Source organism: Pleurodeles waltl, chromosome 12 (assembly GCF_031143425.1).
Source record: "Pleurodeles waltl isolate 20211129_DDA chromosome 12, aPleWal1.hap1.20221129, whole genome shotgun sequence".
In the NCBI taxonomy this organism is placed as follows: Eukaryota; Metazoa; Chordata; class Amphibia; order Caudata; family Salamandridae; genus Pleurodeles; species Pleurodeles waltl.
Window position 1 is genome coordinate 51,507,797 of NC_090451.1, and position 20,849 is coordinate 51,528,645.

Genomic DNA, 20,849 nt, shown 5'->3' on the forward strand with positions numbered 1-20,849 from the left:
TGTCAGCAGGGGACTGATTATGAGTGTAGATGCTCCTTATCGCAGCTGATGAATACCACGCAGATGTTATTTATCTGATCCACTAAATGGATGTATGATGGAACAATGCATGCACTTACAACGAATGCCTTTACAACGCGGTAAGTGCAAAGCATGGTCATTACCACGCATGCACTTACAACCAGTGCTTTAAATGGGCCGGTACTGTCCGGTACTGAGTACCGGCACTTTTTTATTTTGAGAGGGAGAGTACCGGCACATCTCAAGAAAAACGTAATACTTTTAATTGGAGAGTACCGGCACTTCTCAGAAACAAGCAGGTACTCTGGCACAGAGTACCTGCACTTTATTTTTTCCATTTCAAGCACTGCTTACAACGCATGCCTTTACAATGCGGTAAGTACAATGCATGGTCATTACCACACATGCACTTACCACAAAATGTTTCTACCATGCATATGCTTTTACCACTCATGTCTTTACCATGAAAACTTGGTAGTAAATGCATAGTTGGTAAAGGCATATGCATGGTAAAAAGTAGAGGTAAGTATAACATACAATATATATATATATATATATATGTATATGTGTGTGTGTATATATACATATATATGATATATATATATATTTTTTTATATAGATATATGTGTGTGTGTATATAAATATATGCATATATATATACATACACACAAACACACATTCCCATCCAAAAACCCTACCTACCCTAAACCCTACAAATTACCTTACCACCCCAAAACCCATACCCACCCTAAAACCTAAAAATGCCCTTACTACCCAAAAACCTATACCCACCCTAAAACCTAAAATGCCCTTACCACCCAAAAGCCCATACCCACCCTAAACCCCAAAAATACCCTTACCACCCCAAAACCCATGCCCACCGTAAAACCTAAAAATGCCCTTACCACCCAAAAAGCCATACTCACACTAAAACCTAAAAATGCCCTTGCCACCCCAAAACCCATACCCACCCTAAAACCTAAAAATGCCCTTACCCTCCTAAAAACCGTACCCATACTAAAACCTAAAAAAAACCTTACCATCCCAAAACCCATGCCCACCATAAAAAACAAAAAATGCCCTTACCACCCAAAAACCCATAACCACCCTAAAACCAAAAATGCATTTACCATCAATAACCGTTACCCACCCTAAACACTATATATATATATATCACTCATCCCCCTTTATACTTACCTGTACTTACCTTTAAAACCTTTACCATGCATACACGTTTACCATTCATGACTTTACCATGAAATTCGTTGCAAAGCATGCGTTGTAAAGGTATATTTGTGGTAAAGGCATGAGTGGTAAAGCCATGCGTGGTAAACACACATGCATTGTAAAGGCATTGTGGTAAATGCATCTTGTTGCAATTACCACGTTGTAAGTGATCTTTCCCCCACTAAATAGCACATATTACGAGTTTCTGCTGCATAACATTCGGATTTTGTTTTTTAATGCACCAAAGTCTGCATGATTCAGTAAATACCCTTTGCTTATCGCCTGTTAATTTGTGGCAGGTTTGACCTCCCGAAATTTTGTAAAGGTTAAGGAATGTAACGCAGCTGATAATAATCGGATACATTAAATACCTTCAAATTCATAATTCCGACCGGTGAGTAGACAGGGGTTTACACCCACCGGCTCACAATCATGCTATACGAGTCATAGATTTATTTTAGAGAATGGTGTGTGTAACAATGTGTACTTGCTCGCTCTTGCTCGCTAGAGCGAGTCTGGCTTTTGTGGAGTGAGCATGGCTTGCACTGCCTAATATTTTTACACAGGCACACATACATAAAGTCAGCAGCCTTCACCACAGCTGTTGCTTCACTTAGTGCTTAACTTGAACCGGTGCTTGCAGGTGGAGCACATCAGCACGCATTTGTCAGAAAAACACAAAAGAGGGAAATAAGGAGGAAGAGAAAGATGGAAAAACAGAGGCAAAGGGAGGAAGCAGAGATGAAAAAGAGCTTGAGAGAGTAAGATAAGAGAGTGGGGGATGTCTGTTGTGGATCAAAGAGGCCCGAGGTGGAATCAAGGCCAGGCAGCCTTGGTATTCATGAGATAAAGAGACAGGAAGTGTCAGGTGGTGGAAGAAAGAGGCATGAGGTGGGATCAAGGCCAGGCAGGCTCGGTATTCATGAGATAAAGAGACAGGAAGTGTAGAGTGGTGGAAGAAAGAGGCATGAGGTGGAATTAAGATTACACAACCTCGGTATTCATGAGATTAAGAGACAGGAAGTGTAGGGTGGTGGAAGGAAGAGGCATGAGGTGGGATGAAGGCCAGGCAGCCTTGGTATTCATGAGATAAAGAGACAGGAAGTGTTGGGGGTGGAAGAAAGAGGCATGAGGTGGGATTAAGACGAGGCAGCCTCTGTATTCATGACATAAAAAGACAGGAAGTGTAGGCCGTGGAAGAGGCATGAGGTGGAATCAAAGCCAGGCAGCCTTGCTATTCATGAGATAAAGAGACAGGAAGTGCGGGGGTGGAAGAAAGAGTCATGAGATGGAATCAAGGCCAGGCAGCCTTGCTATTCATGAGATAAAGAGACAGGAAGTGTGGGGGTGGAAGAAAGAGTCATGAGATGGAATCAAGGCCAGGCAGCCTTGCTATTCATGAGATAAAGAGACAGGAAGTGTGGGGGTGGAAGAAAGAGTCATGAGATGGAATCATAGCCAGGCAGCCTTGCTATTCATGAGATAAAGAGACAGGAAGTGTCGGTGGTGGAAGAAAGGGGCATGAGATGGAATCAACGCCAGGCAGCCTCGGTATTCATGAGATAGAGAGACAGGAAGTGTCGAGGGAGAAAGGCATGAGGTGGGATCAAGGCCAGGCAGCCTTGGTGTACAGCACCCAAATCTGTGATAGCGTAGACCACAGGCTTCTGAGCAAAACTTTGGGTCCCAGCACTTGTTCTTTTACAAATTAAATACCAACTTCAAGTCCACATACTCACACCAGATGCTTTAAAAGAACTGCTTTACTCACCGTCAGAGCCTCACACTTCAGCACTCCGTTTCTTAAAAGCTACTCCTGCCTGGAGGAAAATCAAAAAATAAAAACAAATGCTGCTCCACAGTGCACCCTGTGCACACCTTCCCATGGCAACCTTTCTATAGAGGTGCGGGAATCAGTTTCAGAGGGGGTGTGTTTGCTGACAACGTCACCTGAATTAAGCCCTTCTCTTGTACTTTCCGTGCCAGGGGTGTAGTTATCACTAGTGCAGCATGTGCAGTGGCACCAGTACCAAAAGCAGTTTTTCATGATCAAACCAGGGAAAAAGGGGGGTATTTTCCTTGTTTCCATTAGGGCCAAAGGGACAGAGCCATTTTGCCACCAGACCATTCCATGCTACTAATATACATCTAGACACATTCCATTAAAGCACTTACATTATATAATACAACTCCGGTAGGTTATGTCTGTAAACAGTGGTGTGAAATGTCTTCTGAGAGTAGATATTTTAAAATACTCAAAACACTGATTGTCATAAATTCATTAACATTATTGGTCTATAAAGGGGAGCCAAAACATCATACATTATTAAAATTCAGAATGTATTATTTGTAGATTTCTTTTTATTGTTTGTCTGCACGTGCCACATAAGAACTCCTATTGTTTCAAATTTCCATTTTTTATAGAATTATTCTGCTGAATCCTGTTTTAAATGTAGCTCATTTCAAGTGAAAGAGCTTTCTGGGGATAAAAGGAATGTCTCCTGGTAAACTTGGGGTTAAGCCCCTCCCCCAAACTCCCTATAAAAATATTGGGGGTGATTCTCACCCTGGCGGGCGGCGGAGCCCGCCCGCCAGAGTTCCCCCCTCCAAAATACCGCTCCGCGGTCGAAAGACCGCTGAGGGTATTTTGGGATTTGCACTGGGCTGGCGGGCGACCGCCAAAAGGCCGCCCGCCAGCCCAGTGCAAATCATCCTTCCCACGTGGACGCCGGCTCAGAATTGAGCCGGCGGAGTGGGAAGGTGCGACGGGTGCAGTGGCACCCGTCGCGTATTTCAGTGTCTGCAAGGCAGACACTGAAATACAAAGTGGGGCCCTCTTACGGGGGCCCCTGCAGTGCCCATGCCATTGGCATGGGCACTGCAGTGGCCCCCAGGGGCCCCACGACACCCCATACCGCCATCCTGTTCCTGGCGGGCGAACTGCCAGGAACAGGATGGCGGTATGGGGTGTCAGAATCCCCCAAGGCGGCGCAGCAAGCTGCGCCGCCATGGGGGATTCCCAGGGCAGCGGAAAACCGGCGGGAGACCGCCGGTTTTCCCTTTCTGGCCGCGGCTGAACCGCCGCGGTCAGAATACCCTGTGGAGCACCGCCAGCCTGTTGGCAGTGCTCCCTCCAACCCTGGCCCGCCGGGGTCAGAATGACCCCCATTATGTTTCGTTGACCAGGGAAAAGCTAGCATTACCAAAGATTCAACAAAGCTCCTTTTTGATAAAGAATTCCATGTTGAGGAGCCCTGGAAACACTGCTCCAGCTGCCAAATCTGTTGAAATCCAACCCTACTCCTACTGAATAAGGATGTTGGGTCAGAGGTGTGATAAGGAAGGGTTATTTTTCACGTGTCACCCTTTTGGGGGAAATGCCAAAATCTGGACAACATTTCAAAGCTAATGAGAAACCTAACATCTCTCATAGTTTCTGATCACTCTAGAAAATTCATATGTTTTTGCACAAGCTATTTAACAGAACATACTACGCTCTTTGCGTAACAAACCCAACCCCCACAACACTGTGTGCAATACCACATATATTTTTCATCCATTTAAAAAAATATATATGAGCAATGTTTCAGCACAGACTTTGTGCTATTCTAACCATCGCACAACAATAGAATTTCTTCCACAATTTTGATGAGAGACAGTAAAAGACCCACAACAACTGAAAGCAGACATGATCAGTTAAGAACATTTGAAACATCAACATTAGGTACTCAGGAGCACCAAAGACAAACCCCAAAACTTCTAAGGATCCAGCCTCGAGACACGAGGTTTTGCTTAAATGAAAGATCAGTCTGTGTGACTCTGAAAGCAACAGCTGGAACATCTTCAGATGGATTCAAGGCTCAAATTCTAATATCTGTGCATCTTTGTTGTAGCATCTGTGTGAAAGGGTCCATAACATGTCTAAAGTCATATCCTGGATGACTAGCCTGGCCGTGCTCCAACCACAGCCATTTCCATTCAGATCGTCAAGTCAAACTTCAACCACAAGAAACACAGAGGATGGACATGGCCAATTCTGGATCTGAGGCTCTCGGACAGCCTTAACCCGTGTCTGCGGGACCTTCCCAGCTCACCAGCCTTCAAAAGTGCCCAGAACATTCCAACTGGGACCACAAATCCATACACTCTTGTGATCACAAACAGGTTTGACAGACTCTTGAACCAATTATCTATTTAATATCCCTTCAATGGACGACGAATGGACGATATGGCCTCAACATGATCCCACTCTCCGAAGTGGTCCAAAGGCGTGATCCCGATGCGTCTAAATAAATTCATTTTTCTAAGAGGTAAAGCTGGAGAGAGTTGAGGCCTCTATCTCCTGGTCACACCGGGGATTGTTTCATCAAATCCTCCCCAAGGAGAGTCTTTTTATATAACTCTCCCAGTGGTTTTATTAACAATGTAATATTCATGTTTAGACTCCTACATTATTCAAATCTATTGATCTGTTCATTGGGAACATTCTTTCAGTCCCACGCACTTCTTCACAACTCGAGCCGCTTTTCATGGCAAATTTAAAAAAGAAATATTACCAGGGGTGAAAATACTTGATGGTTACTTAACTGCTGTGCTAACATTGTCTTAGAAAATGTGTCATGCTCCTGCCTAGCAGCAATTAAGAGAAAGACGTATCCTCGGGACTGCCAGTGTGGCGCTGGCAGGGAAGCGTGGAAGCCAGATGAGCCACCACTAATGGTTCTTATTAAATCCACAGCACATGACTCTGAGACATACAGTAATTTCATATGAATGCTCAGGAAAACAAAATAGATTCCAAAGTCACATAATATGAAACAAATGTTACGGAGATGAAAAGTTCTATGGCTACGAGCCTATCGGAGAAACTCCACTTGGGCTCTTCTGATTGGCGCACGTAGGTGTCTGCCTTAAGGTGCCGCAAACAGCGAGGTCCCTCCCACTTGGCTCCAATGATTCAGATTTATCTGTTTTTACTATTGTTTTTATTTATTTTACTTGCCGCAGTCCTATCTTTTTATGTGCGGAAGCTCTGCCGTAGTAAAGATACTAGAGGTAAAATACCTTTGTCAATAGCAAACAATCGTAAACTTACACAAAAGTATAAGTTCATCTGTGTGAATCAGCCCCACAAGTGTCTCGCCTGTGGAAACAAAATGGGCCCCCTACTGCCACATTGTGTTCACCAGCAGCGATGTGGGCGCCATATTTCTTTATGACCAGGATGCTACTGGATCAAGGGCCGGCTCTGAGAGTAGTGCACACAGATAGTGTGAATAACGGGGTACTTGGGCAGACTGCGAGGAGTCTAGTGCACTTGGGCAGACTGCGAGGAGTCTAGTGCACATGGGCAGACTGCAAGGACCCTAGTGCACATGGGCAGACTCCGAGGAGCGTGGGAGTGCGTGGTTAGACTGCAAGGACAATAGTGCACATGGGCAGACTGTGAAGAGCCTAGTGCCCATGGGCAGACTGCAAGGACCCTAGTGCACATGGGCAGACTGCAAGGACCCTAGTGCACATGGGCAGACTGCGAGGAGCGTGGGAGTGCGTGGTTAGACTGCAAGGACAATAGTGCACATGGGCAGACTGTGAAGAGCCCAGTGCCCATGGGCAGACTGCAAGGACCCTAGTGCACATGGGCAGACTGTGAAGAGCCCAGTGCCCATGGGCAGACTGCAAGGACCCTAGTGCACATGGGCAGACTGCGAGGAGCGTGGGACTGCGTGGTTAGACTGCAAGGACAATAGTGCACATGGGCAGACTGTGAAGAGCCTAGTGCCCATGGGCAGACTGCAAGGACCCTAGTGCACATGGGCAGACTGCGAAGAGCGTGGGAGTGCGTGGTTAGACTGCAAGGACAATAGTGCACATGGGCAGACTGTGAAGAGCCCAGTGCCCATGGGCAGACTGCAAGGACCCTAGTGCCCATGGGCAGACTGCAAGGACCCTAGTGCACATGGGCAGACTGCAAGGACCCTAGTGCACATGGGCAGACTGCGAGGACCCTAGTGCACATGGGCAGACTGCGAGGAGTGTGGGAGTGCGTGGTTAGACTGCAAGGACAATAGTGCACATGGGCAGACTGTGAAGAGCCCAGTGCCCATGGGCAGACTGCAAGGACCCTAGTGCACATGGGCAGACTGCAAGGACCCTAGTGCACATGGGCAGACTGCTAGGAGCGTGGGAGTGCGTGGTTAGACTGCAAGGACAATAGTGCACATGGGCAGACTGTGAAGAGCCCAGTGCCCATGGGCAGACTGCAAGGACCCTAGTGCCCATGGGCAGACTGCAAGGACCCTAGTGCACATGGGCAGACTGCAAGGACCCTAGTGCACATGGGCAGACTGCGAGGAGCGTGGGAGTGCGTGGTTAGACTGCAAGGACAATAGTGAACATGGGCAGACTGTGAAGAGCCCAGTGCCCATGGGCAGACTGTGAAGAGCCCAGTGCCCATGGGCAGACTGCAAGGACCCTAGTGCACGTGGGCAGACTGCAAGGACCCTAGTGCACATGGGCAGACTGCGAGGAGCGTGGGAGTGCGTGGTTAGACTGCAAGGGCAATAGTACACATGGGCAGACTGTGAAGAGCCTAGTGCCCATGGGCAGACTGCAAGAACCCTAGTGCACATGGGCAGACTGCGAGGAGTGTGTGGTCTGTGGGCAGACTATGAGGAGCCTAGTGCACATGGGCAGACTGTGAAGAGCCCAAAAAGTGGACATAAGGACACATATAGATTGTAATACTAGATTTGTTATCTATATGATTATTTGCAGATGTGAAAGAATTTATGTGGGCAGCACGATACGCCCCTTAAGAGTTAGAATATCAGAACACTGGAGAGCAATTAGGCAAGAAGATGAAAGATACCCAATAGCTTTTCATATGAAAACATGTGAAGCACAAGGAAATCAAAAAACATTTACATTTTTTGGTTTTGACCAATGCGAAATAAATCCAAGAGGAGGCAACAGAGAATTGACCCTACGTAGGAGGGAGTCAACATGGATAATCCGATTAGGGGCGGTGGAGCAAGGGTTTAACACAGATTATGAGATGGAGTACTTTCTTGGAGACAGCTAAAATGAAACATAATAGGATAATACTGTGGAGTCTCTTTTGATATGCAATCTTAGCATCGAGTTAGACTATTTAATGGATATTCACAAGGAAATTTTATTTTAAGAAAACATTTACACGTTTAAATTTTGCGTGAATACATTGTACAGATTTCCCTAGTTATATACAAAAGATTAGTATATGTAGTCTTGAGATATGGAGGTCATTTCATTTTTCTCAGATTACTTGTGGTTAAGATATGAGTACAACATCAATAGTGGGTAACAATCATAGAGACACATATAGGCTGTAATGAGTATATGGAGACAACATGGGGTGTAAGGAGAATATCTATCATTATGTGGAAGAGAAGCTATTAAAGTACAGTACACGAAGGAATTAAGAATGACAACTACTAATGGAAAAAGATCGTTATTTACATCTAGTATATATTGACAGGACAAATAAGGGGCTCGTTGTGACCTTGGGAGTGTGTATAATAATTACGCGGTGGCAACAAGCCCGTGATCTGGTAATTTGGTAGGTATAAATTAATCAAATAGATGAGGCACTTAAGAACGTCTGGTGAGCAAATAAATATTAGGGAGTATGAGGTTGGATATATATATTGAATGAAATGCGAGAGGACTGGGCGGAAATAATAATGAAAGAAAAAAGCAGTCCGTCTTCTATTTTTACTTTACACGTACGCGGAGGAAAGTGAAGTCCGTTGTTGATGTTTATCAAGTTCGTGGAGCATAAAGGAAACCGAGTCGGGGGAACTCGGTTTGATAAAAAAAATAAAAAAAAAAGAGACGGCGTACTCGCGACATGAAGCCTACGAAATGTTCATATAGGTAGGATAGGGTTTGGGACTGGCAGGGTAACTGTGGATTAATGTTGATGTGGGGCCATAACCTAACCTGCACGTTTATGATTTTATTGTGACAGATACTGTTGTAAATGTGGTGAGATGTAAGTACTATAATACATATGGAACCGTTACAAGAAGTGAGGTGAGTGTTATATAAAAGGAATTAATATTATAAGGTGCATTGAGGTAAAGGGAGTAAGATCTAATACTCACAGGCGTACCGTGTTATTTATTTATTTCTAGGTACAACTGATGTGTTTGAAATTGAGATATAAGGAAATGATGTGTTGCGGACGATATAGATTTGCATGAAAAGGTATTTCATGGTACTGAATAAATTATTCTAAGGTCAATGAAATTTTCAGTTAGGAAGGTTACAAACGATGGAATTGAATTATATGAAGAGAGGGTCAGGAAATGGCTGTTTCAAATACATTGAATTGAACGTATTCTGCTTGTAATCTTGTGATTTGACAGTTAAATTATTTAAACTACAGCTAAATCAAAGGTAGATATTTTAATTTGTGAGTATATATTAGTTTTTACTACGAGATGTGTACATTTCCCACTATTGATTGTTGATCGATTGTTGCAATGTTAATATTCTAATATGGAATGTATTGTTCAGTTCGATTTAGGTTATATTACTCTTGAATATATTACTTTGGGAGGTCCTGAAGAAGTCCAGGGGTACTCCCCGGATGAAACACGTGTTGACGGACATATGAACAAGTAAGAGAGATGGCTAAACTAAATATGACGGATTAGTAAGAGCTTATTAGGAACGGATAAACAAGGAACTTTTGAGAACTTCGATATAAAGATATATGAGTGATTTCGTGGAACTTTTGTAAAATCTGAATTTTTGAATTATGATGGACTGAAAAACGTTTGGAACTATGAACTAAATAGCTGAAACACACATCGAAGGAATATATAATTTGGACAGCTGATTTCAATTTGAGATTGGATCTGGACTTTATTGTAAAATCTAAACACTATACTTATAAGCCATTAGTTAGAATTTGAAAATATACCAATGGGACACTTTATACTGTGATTGTGAATCTTGTTTGTTTTTTACGTGTGCCTTCACATTCTACATAACATTGGTTAAGTAGCTTAACCTCTAGGGGTGGTTAGGGGGTGAGACCCCAGTGCAGAGCACCGTAGCATAATTCACCTGAGTTTCTGGATTGGGAGATTTGGGGCACCTCTTCACTCTATAATATCACCCTCCTTTTAATGGTTGCAGACTGCAAGGACCCTAGTGCCCATGGGCAGACTGCAAGGACCCTAGTGCACATGGGCAGACTGTGAAGAGCCTAGTGCCCATGGGCAGACTGCAAGGACCCTAGTGCCCATGGGCAGACTGCAAGGACCCTAGTGCACATGGGCAGACTGCAAGGACCCTAGTGCACATGGGCAGACTGCGAGGAGCGTGGGAGTGCGTGGTTAGACTGCAAGGGCAATAGTGCACATGGGCAGACTGTGAAGAGCCTAGTGCCCATGGGCAGACTGCAAGGACCCTAGTGCACATGGGCAGACTGCAAGGACCCTAGCGCACATGGGCAGACTAAGAGGAGCGTGGGAGTGCGTGGTTAGACTGCAAGGACAATAGTACACATGGGCAGACTGTGAAGAGCCTAGTGCCCATGGGCAGACTGCAAGGACCCTAGTGCACATGGGCAGACTGCAAGGACCCTAGTGCACATGGGCAGACTGCGAGGAGTGTGTGGTCTGTGGGCAGACTATGAGGAGCCTAGTGCCCATGGGCAGACTGCAAGGACCCTAGTGCATATGGGTAGACTGCGAGGAGTGTGTGGTCTGTGGGCAGACTATGAGGAGCCTAGTGCACATGGGCAGGCTGGAAGGAGTATAGGCGTGCAGAGGCAGAGGGTGCAAAGTCTGATGCACATGGACACACTGTGAGGAGCCTAGTGCACATGGGCAGACTGTGAGGAGCCTAGTGCACATAGGCAGACTATGAAGAGCCTAGTGCACATGGGCAGACTATGAAGAACCTAGTGCACATGGGCTGACTGAGGAGCCTAGTGCACATGGGCAGACTGAGGAGCCTAGTGCACATGGGCTGGCTGGGAGGAGCCTAATGCGCATGGGCTGGCTGGGAGGAGCCTACAGGAGCCTAGTGCACATGTGCTGGCTGGGAGGAGCCTACTGCGCATGGGCTGGCTGGGAGGAGCCTAGTGCACATGTGCTGGCTGGGAGGAGCCTACTGCGCATGGGCTGGCTGGGAGGAGCCTACAGGAGCCTAGTGCACATGGGCAGACTGAGGAGCCTAGTGCACATGGGCAGACTGAGGAGCCTAGTGCACATGGGCTGGCTGGGCAGAGCGTGGGGGTGCGTGGGTAGACTGCAAGGACCTTAGTGCACATGGGCAAATTGCGAGGAGCCTACTGCGCATGGGCTGGCTGGGAGGAGCTTGGGGCACATGGGCAGGCAGTGTGAGGGGCACGGGGCTACAGAGTCAGTCTTGTGAGAAGCAAGGGGTCATGGGGGTCAGACACTGAGAGGAGCATGGCGCTATAGGTTATATGATCGGTCTAGTGAGCAGTATGGAGGTACGGGGAGGCTTGTGAGTAGTATGACGGTAAAGGATGAAGGAGGAACTGATGGGGTGCCGGGTCAGACGGTGGGGAGATTGGCACACCGGGACAGACAGGTCACCTCTGCAGACAGTGTGAATAACACGTAGGCACATGGTCACCTTTGTGAGTAGCTTGGCGGTACGGGGTCAGACAGTGTGGGTACGGGGTCAGACAGTGTGAGGGGCATGTGGGCACGGGGTCAGACAATGTGAGGGGCTCGTGGGCACGGGGTCAGACAGTGTGGGTACGGGGTCAGACAGTGTGAGGGGCACATGGGCACGGGATCAGACATTGCGAGGGGCACGTGGGCACGGGGTCAGACAGTGTGAGGGGCACGTGGTATGGGGTCAGACAGTGTGAGGGGCACGTGGGCACGGGATCAGACAGTGTGAGGGGCACGTGGGCACGGGGTCAGACATTGTGGGTACAGGGTCAGACAGTGAGAGGGGCACGGGGTCAGACATTGTGGGTACGGGGTCAGACAGTGAGAGGGGCACGTGGGCACGGGGTCAGACATTGTGGGTACGGGGTCAGACAGTGTGAGGGGCACGTGGGTACGGGGTCAGACAGTGAGAGGGGCACGTGGGCACGGGGTCAGACATTGTGGGCACGGCGTCAGACAGTGTGAGGGGCACGTGGGCACGGCGTCAGACAGTGTGAGGGGCACGTGGGCACGGGGTCAGACAGTGTGAGGGGCACGTGGGCACGGGGTCAGACAGTGTGAGGGGCACGTGGGTACGGGGTCAGACAGTGTGAGGGGCACGTGGGCAAGGGGTCAGACCGTGTGAGGGGCACGGGGTCAGACAGTGAGAGGGGCACGTGGGCACGGAGTCAGTCAGTGTGAGGGGCACGTGGGCACGGCGTCAGTTAGTGTGCGGGGCACGTGGGCACGGCGTTAGGCAGTGTGAGGGGCACGTGGGCACGGCGTCAGTCAGTGTGAGGGGCACGTGGGCACGGAGTCAGGCAGTGTGAGGGGCACGTGGGCACGGGGTCAGTCAGTGTGAAGGGCACGTGGGTACGGCGTCAGGCAGTGTGAGGGGCACGTGGGTACGGCGTCAGACAGCATGGGGGAGATTGGCACACATGAACAGACAGTGTGGAGTGTTCTGGAGCAGTCGTGTAATGCCAAATGGTGGCCCCGCTCAGACCGTGACGAGGGGCCCTGGACTTCCCTTATATGACAGGTATTAATTGGCATTGGGCTGAAATAGGCCTCCTGAGGTTGGTGCCAGTTAAGTATTGGCGGGCCCCTGGCACCACATGGGCTCACGGGCTGAGTTCTACTTCTGGGGGGGACAAAAGAGCACAGCGTGAGAAGCTTCCTCTTGCAGGGAGACCACCATTCTGCAGCCCCTTGATGCACGACCCTCACCCGAAGACAAGGTAGACACAGCGTGCCAGCATCAGAGCCCAGCCTGTGCCCCCCGCACCCCCCTTCTTCCAGTATGGTTTATTGACAGCTCTAGTTTTGACCAAACTACATACCGTACGTTTTACTCAATAATACCACTTCCTATTATTAAGCACTGAAAACCATAAACTTGCCACGACATTAGCAAACAGGAGAGCCGTATAAAACGGGCTGCGCGTGCCTCACCGGGCACAGGGGAGAGAAAAGCAAACTAGACCTGAACACGGAAAGCCTTCAGAGAAAATGTAATTGCAGGAAACCGGAATAGGCTGATGTTCTCTCTGTAGAGGCAGACTAGCTTTTAGGCTAATGGATACAAATTATTTCAGAAACTTCTTAGCCCGTTCCGCTGCCCCCCAGCAACCTCCGGCTTTGAGCTCCACGGCCTGGAAAACATTTTTTCCCCGAAAGTGCACGCGCCAGCGCCTTGGGGGAACAAAGCAATTTCTTCGTAGAGCTGAACCTATCAAATGTTTTGGTCGTGTCTGATTCCCGTGAACGCTCTAAATTTAGCCCGCCCAGCCCTCATCTCTCCTCCCCCGGCGGCAGATGATGTCCGGTGCCGCGGGCCACCTTGCACCAAGATGGCGCACGGGTGCCTTGGATAATTGGGTTAATAAGTGCAAGGAGAGGTAGGATCGGCTGAAAGACGCACTGGCCCCTGCTAATTGGCGTGACAAAAAGATGCTCAGAGATGCCTGATGGCGTGCATCCTGCGCTGGGAGCGCTCCATGGGCGGAATATCCGCCGCCCCATGGCTAATGATGGAGGGTCCGCGTCGCGCGCGCCCTAGAGAGGCGTCTAATCCTCCGCGCAGGGTTTGTGTTGTGGGTCAGGCCACATAACACACTTTACGGCGGGAGAGACTGAGTTATTTTACATTTTTGTATCAACAAATGTCATCGAGGAGCAGCGATCTGTCTGACTAGTCCCACGCGAGACAAAAATACGCCCAATGTGCTTGCCTCAGTCTTGATAAGTGCAGATCCTTCGACACCAGGGCGGTGCGTACGGTGCCGCAGCACCGGGTGCTGGCTGGGGGTGAGGGCGCCGTGTTTGCAAGTATAGTATGCTTTTACAATCACCTGCTGCAGCGTTCCTTCCTTCCAGCAATTTTCAGGCAACAGTAAAAATGTCAAAATAACTCTGGTGATTAATGTTCTGCCTGGAGAGAGATCGGAGTTTTGAGGGGCACTGTTAAAGGGTGGTAGTGAGGCAATCCGTGGCAGAGGTGGTCATTGGGCAGGGGTGGTGGGGGCAACAAACAGTGTCGACCAGGGCGACACCAGGGCTAAGGCCGGCCCTGTTCGGCACTTCCGCCCCTCAAGCACGCAAAGAGGTTCACAATACGCAAGGAAGCCATACGATTTTGAGCAACGCAAAAAAGGAACATGCACACCTTAGGATTAAAGGGCTCGTTTGAAATGGGGTTTCTGGTTGGTACGGGTAGGCACCTCAGCCAGGCGGGGACCACACCCAAGATAACCCCTGCTCACTTCCTTGGTATCCTTGGCACAAGCAGTCAGGCTTATCCCAGAGGCAATGTGTAAAGCAGTGGTTCCCAACCTCCTGACGTCTGTGGACCCCCACTTTATCAATACTGGAACCTGGGGACCCCCACTGAATCATTATTGGAATCCGGGGACCCCCCACTAAGTCATTACTGAAAGCTGGGGACCTAATCTGTTAATATTATTTGATTTTCTAAGCAGTCGCGGACCTCCTAAGGGGGCTTTGTGGACCCCCAGGGGTCCCTGGACCACAGGTTGGGAACTACTGGTGTAAAGCATTTGCACAACACACGCAACCCAGTAACACAAGAAACACACCACAAAAGGAGGCTTCACTACAAGTAACATAAAAATAAACTGTACTGCATAAAAACCGTAGACTGTAGACCAAAACCAACAGAAATCAGTGATACTCTTGTCAAGCAGGCAGTTGTCAAACAATCATCATCATCATCACCTCGAGGGCACATAAAAGTAATTGTACACGTGTCATAAACATTACCCTCCCAGCACACCCTTGGCAGATCCTGGGAATATTCACATTGCCATATATCACATTACATCAGGCCTGGAAATGCTGCAGGAACACTGAGAGCAAAAGAGACAGCGGTGACCTGAAGATTCTAGGGCAACCCCCTCTATAAGGTCATCGCGCATCTGCGCTTGTCTTACAAACTATATGGTGCATCCATTGCAAGGCTCCTAATGGTTATGCATCCAAACGAAGGTCACAGCGTGGCTGCACTTCCTTTACCCAATATGTGGTGGGGCAAACCTTTTGGTCGACTAAAAACACAGCCGATCGAAATGGAGTTGCTGCACTACTTCTCTTTGACCCCTCAGCTGCCTTTGACACGGTTGACCATGACACCCTAATTCTAAGACTCCACAAAGCCAGCGTACAAGGGATTGCTCTCAACTGGATTACTTCCTATCTCCAAAAAAGAACGAATATCATCCACTCGCCCCCCTTCTCGTCCGAACCCTACCTCACAAAAGCAGGGGTCCCCCAGGGGTCAATCATCTCACCTTTGCTTTTCAACATCTACATGATATCTTTACCAGAACTGATCAATGATTTCCATCTCACATGCTACAACTATGCAGATGACACACAAATACTACTTAAATTAGAAGACCCCAAAAACATTGAAAACTCACAAATCTTCAGTTGCCTCAGAGCCGTTGATCAGTGGATGACCTGGAGCCATCTCAAACTAAATACCTCCAAAACAGAAATACTCATATGTGGTGACTGGAAAAATTATGACCCTCTGTGCGTCTGGCCTGACGATCTTGGACCACCTCCTCAATTATCCAAGGAAGTTAAAAACCTAGGAATCACCATGGACTCCAAGTTAACAATGAATGCCCAAGTTGACAATTTAGCACGAACAAGCTTCATCACCTTGAAGACTTTACGACGCATCTTCCCCACCTCGGATTTCCACACAAGGTGCAAGCTACTATGTTGCTTGTACTATCCAAACTGGATTATGCCAATCGCCTCTACCATGGATCATCTCTATCTGTTATGAAAAAACTACAACGTATCCAGAATTCCGCAGCCAGGCTACTATTACATGTAAAGCCGCAAGCCCACATCTCCCCTGCCTTGAGAGCACTACACTGGTTACCCGTTGCCAGAAGATGCACTTTCAAGCTGCTTTGTATCACCCACAAAGCTATACATGGAACAGGACCGCTTTTTATCTGAAAAAAAAAAATAAAATACATCCAGCAAAGAAACCTCCGCTCAAGATTGGCACCCTGCCTTAGAGCACCACCATACAAGAAAAAGACTATAGGTGGTACATCCTTCTCCGTCCAAGCAGCCAAACTATGGAATTCATTACTCCCAACTATAAGAGCCACATATAACTTTCTTGTCTTCAGAAAACTACTCAAGAGTTGGCTCTTTCCTTCATAACCACCATATTCAAACAACTATGAACTGCATATGCCGATAAATATTTTTTCAGATTATGTGTATATTTCTATTTATTTACAGTTTCTTTAGAAAATATGTGTCACTACTAAGTCATAACAATAAAATACACACACACTCTTTAAACCTGTTTGACTAAGTATTTTTACCCATGGTTCTAATTATGTATTGTATGTGCATATGTGTGTGTATTCATGTGTGTTTGTGTGTGTATATATATATATATATATATATATATATATATATATATATATGTATGTGTATATGTTGTTTCTGTGCTTGGCATGTTCGTGGATCATTGCATGGCTCCTGGGTGGGTTGTTATACTAGATATCTATGAATTCCTGCTCTCATCTTATCACACATATCTACTCATCACCATTTCTCATGTCTCTATCAAACTATCCTCCATTCTCACTCTGACTCATCCCAAATCCCTTCTACTACTTTCATCTCCTAAATAACTCTGCCTAAGCTCTTCCCTCCGCTTCCACATCTAACTCACCAAACCTCACTCTACTACAGTGACCTCCCACACAACCGTACTAAATTCGCCCTCATTTATCTCACCCTGCTACTATGCTCTCCCTAACCCTTCCACATACTCTTCCCTCCTCCATCCCCCTTTACTCATCCCAAGCCTTTGCGTTGAGTAAATTAAGAATATACTCCCAATTAACACTTCTGGATTTCTTTCCTCCTCCACCCCTCCATTACTCCAGTCAATCTAACTAACAAACTCTCATATCTGCGGCTCAAATTAACTCATAATAATACTAAAACTGTACTCATATTTTCCCGATACTAATCCATCACTAATTCTTGTTGGGTTCCAGAGTAGTGTGCTACTCGCCAAAAAGCGCTTCGACGCCTCGTCAGGGGTAGTAAGTGCTATATAAATATGATTACAATACAATACAATACAATCATAAGAACTCCTGTGCTCCTCTTACCGTAAAGGCTATAGAATTCTGTAGCGGGAACGGGGCCTCTGTCCAGGTCTCCGTCCATCTAATCACCACACAAGTGCCCTCAAACAATGGTACGTGAAAGCCGGAATGGGGGGAGAAAGCCCACACACCTTTCTCGTAGGTGGGGAGATCTCCTTTGGTCCTCCCTGCTGTCCAGGTCCTCAACCCTGCAGCCACTCTCCCTCCGCTTCGTGAGGTGTGTTGGGATCCTGGGCGGACCTCCCACGTGGGCGGGGAAAGTCAAGAAACAAGCCGGCAAGCAGGAGAGGCAGGTCCTCAAGGGTGGGGCTCTCTGACCTGCTGGCCCGCGAGTGCATGGGAGTTCCTTCTGGCACTCCATGCTCAGAGGAGACCAACACAGGGGATTCCCCCACACTGGGGAGTTTCCATCCCGTATCCACCACCGCAAGGTGCCCACACCTGACAAAGTGCGCGAGGTCCTCAAGTTTCGGTGCCACCGCTCCCGGGCTACTGACACCCAAGGAGTAGTCTGCTTGTACCCTGGGGGCACTGAACAGACTTGGGCAGGCCAGGCCACTCCAGAGAAAGCTGATAATAACGCTCACCTTGCGCTAAACAGTAGGAAGCAGAGGGGAAGTGGGGCGCACCACCCAGCCCCTGGAGACAACTGGGGAGCACCAAATGCACGAACAGCCGGGGAAAGCCAGCACATAAGGAAGCTAGGCAAAGAAATAGTTCCCTCTGCAGCCCAACAAGCACAGGCAGAAGCCCAGGGCCACAAGTCCAGCAGTCCGGATGGCGGTTCCTTCCTGACACCACCTCAGTCCTCAGGTTAAGCTCAGAGAGCGCTGGCAAAATGGCACTTGTCTGCTTCGAAGAGACTCATGGGAAAGGGAGTTCACCCCTTGGGCCTGGACTGTAAGATGAAGGGGACTCAGCAAACACTGACCTGAACCACCAAGGCACTCGCTTATGTTTCCTTACTCGATTGTGCGTGATCCCCTTATCCTTATCTAAGTTTGTGTGTATGCAAGTTCCACAGGTTGATTTTCAATTTACCAGGAAGCACTGTCCCCGCAAAGAGAAATTTAATTATTGGATGGACTCGATGTGCACTTGAAGCACTGAAAACGCTCTGGCTCTTGTGACAGACACCTGCTGACTGACTAACTCAACATTTACAGCTGAGAGGAGGAGTCTGTGACTGACTGTTGCCATGGGGGACAGAACAATGCTATGGGATTTCTTCTGTGGTGATCCTGTGTTAATTTGTGGTGTTTTCCAGTGTTTCCAGTCATCAGAAACTTCGATAAAAAGGGGTTGACACTAAGGGTGAATGCTTGAGTGGGGAAGTAGCGGATGTTGGTAGAGCGGAGGGGACTGTTAGTGACATATCTCACTAAACATAGTAGCTGCCACTGGTAGAGACAGATATTATGTATTAGACAAGCTACTTTTATTCTGGCTCCAAGAGTGGTCTTTGGGAACAACGTTCCACTTTCTAAGCAGACAATAAGTCCGCCCCAGTGTTATAGACCTGTTTGAGGGACCCAGTTGCTATTTTGAGGGTTTGATGAGCGGAAAGAGTTCACACACTCAAGCTGAGCCTCAGTCGCGGTACCTACCGCTGTGATTTGCAGAACACAATTGCAGGTGGGAGGCATTGCTGGTCTCTGCTGGACACCAAGGGGGGTATTCACAAATGTAAAATTACACTTGAGTAAATCCATACGTGCAAGTTTACTCTCAAGTTTAATTCTATTTGGAAATCCTTCCCCCTAGTCCCTTAACTGTTTGATTTATTTGCAATCACTCGTATGAACTCATGGCCATCCAGGCCCTAGGCCAGGACTCAATGGAGCTCGCAAGACTGTAGCGTAACGCAAAATGATGCAGAATGTGTTGAAGGGCCACCAAGTCTCCCATATCTCAGAGATATTCATTGGCCTTGGGCTGAGTGGTCCCCCATTAAGGGTTACTGGACTCCTGAAACGGTGGTGCCTCCTATGCCGCAGGGGGTGAAGGGGTCTGCGTAACTCCCCAGTCCCCAGGCCAAGACCCGCATGTGTAAGGTTTGAGTGGTTTTCAACAGGACTGACTCAAGTAGTCAAATGTACCTTTGGCGATGTCCTATATTAAGACAGTTTTCAAAGCAATCAGACTCACACCCAGTGGGTGAGACCACAACCAGTGAGTGAGACCGTACTCCAACATGTGGAAGTCACACCAATAGCAGTGGGATGGCAAGTGTGCTATGGGCCCTAGGCACAGAAAGATAAATAAACACTCTGGTCTCCACAAACAGGGCAGTAGAAGACATTCATAGAAGGGAGCGATGGCCCTTCACTCCCTGAGACCCCTGCTGTGCCTGCTGCCTTCTTTCCAGCCAGGCGCCTGAACAAATGAGTGAGACTGTGCTGGTTGGTGTGCAGCACACGCCCAATAACTGAGACCAAGGTGTGAGAGGCACGCCAAATGAGTGTGACCGTATCGGTACTTGTGGGACACACGCCAAATAACTGAGACCAAGGTGTGAGAGGCACGCCAAATGAGTGTGACTGTGTAGGTACTTGTGGGACACACGCCCAATAACTGAGACCAAGGAGTGAGAGGCACGCCAAATGAGTGTGACTGTGTAGGTACTTGTGGGACACACGCCCAATAACTGAGACCAAGGAGTGAGAGGCACGCCAAATGAGTGTGACCGTATCAGTACTTGTGGGACACACGCCCAATAACTGAGACCAAGGTGTGAGAGGCACGCCAAATGAGTGTGACTGTGTAGGCACTTGTGGGACACACGCCCAATAAGTGAGACCAAGGTGTGAGAGGCACGCCAAATGAGTGTGACCGTATCAGTACTTGTGGGACACACACCCAATAACTGAGACCAAGGAGTGAGAGGCACGCCAAATGAGTGTGACCGTATCAGTACTTGTGGGACACACGCCCAATAACTGAGACCAAGGAGTGAGAGGCACGCCAAATGAGTGTGACTGTGTAGGTACTTGTGGGACACACGCCCAATAACTGAGACCAAGGAGTGAGAGGCACGCCAAATGAGTGTGACCGTATCAGTACTTGTGGGACACACGCCCAATAACTGAGACCAAGGTGTGAGAGGCACGCCAAATGAGTGTGACTGTGTAGGCACTTGTGGGACACACGCCCAATAAGTGAGACCAAGGTGTGAGAGGCACGCCAAATGAGTGTGACCGTATCAGTACTTGTGGGACACACACCCAATAACTGAGAC

The 20,849-nt window shown here is 47.9% G+C and overlaps 1 protein-coding gene and 1 long non-coding RNA gene across 3 annotated transcripts in view; one reads left to right on the forward strand and one right to left on the reverse strand.

The window, feature by feature from the left end:
* PDE4C (phosphodiesterase 4C) overlaps positions 1-20,849 on the reverse strand; it is an 837,713-nt gene that overhangs the window by 466,204 nt on the left and 350,660 nt on the right. The gene's annotated exons all lie outside the window — the stretch shown is intronic.
* On the forward strand, positions 9,046-10,223 carry LOC138267547 (uncharacterized). The gene is made up of 4 exons (XR_011199819.1): positions 9,046-9,165; positions 9,260-9,324; positions 9,426-9,498; positions 9,811-10,223. It is a non-coding gene; the product is annotated as an uncharacterized lncRNA (long non-coding RNA).